The following is a 1,169-nucleotide window of genomic DNA, read 5'->3' on the forward strand; positions in this document are numbered from 1 at the left end:
GCCAAGTTCTCAAAAGCTATTCGATCCGTCGGTTATGCACAATCTCGAGCCGATTATTCTTTGTTCACCAGAAAACAAGGCAAGTCCTTTACTGCCCTCTTGATATATGTTGATGATATTCTGATTATTGGAAATGATCCTATGAGCATTGCTACAACAAAAAAATTTATGCATAGTCATTTTCATCTCAAAGATCTGGGTGATTTAAAATACTTTCTTGGCATTGAGGTTTCTGCTTCTAAAAATGGGATTTTTATTTCCCAATGTAAGTATGCATTAGAGATTATTGAGGATGCAGGATTGTTGGGCGCTGCCCCTATTGATACACATATGGAACAAGGATTGAAATTGTCTGATAAGAGCAATTTGATCAAGAATCAAGGTCATTATAGGAGATTGGTTGGAAGGTTAATATATCTAACTATGTCGAGGCCAGATATCACTTATGCAGTTCATGTGTTAAGCCGATTTATGCATCAACCGAGAAAGGCTCATATGGAAGCAGTGTTCAGAGTTGTGCGTTATCTTAAGAATGCACCTGGTTAGGGTCTGTTCTTCTCTTCAAATAATGATTTCAGATTGAGAGCCTACTGTGATTCTGATTAGGCAGGTTGTCCACTTACTAGAAGGTCCACTACAGGCTACTATGTATTCCTTGGACCTTCACTGATTTCTTGGAGATCAAAGCGACAGAAAACATTGTCACTCTCTTCAACCGAAGCAGAGTATCGTGCAATGACAGGAGCTTGTTGTGAGTTGACGTGGCTTCGGTACCTTTTGAAAGATTTGGGTATTTTACATTAGGAACCTGCCTTGTTGTATTGTGAGAACAAGGCAGCGTTGCACATTGCAGCCAACCCTGTTTTCCATGAGCGTACTAGACACATCGAGATGGATTTTCACTATATTAGGGACAAGATCCAAGATGGTTCCATTATTACAAGACATGTGAGCTCAGCGCACCAACTTGCAGACATTCTGACCAAGCCATTGGGAAAGGAGATTTTTGCTCCTATGATTCGCAAGTTGGGAGTGCAAGATATCCACTCTCCAACTTGAGGGAGAGTGTTGGAAAGTCAATCTTCCTAATCTTCCATATTAAGAATAGATGATATGTATATGTTAGTTTTCCTATTGTAATTCCTGACTTATAGCTGGATAACCTAGAA

Source organism: Vitis vinifera, chromosome 19, assembly GCF_030704535.1.
Source record: "Vitis vinifera cultivar Pinot Noir 40024 chromosome 19, ASM3070453v1".
In the NCBI taxonomy this organism is placed as follows: domain Eukaryota; kingdom Viridiplantae; phylum Streptophyta; class Magnoliopsida; order Vitales; family Vitaceae; genus Vitis; species Vitis vinifera.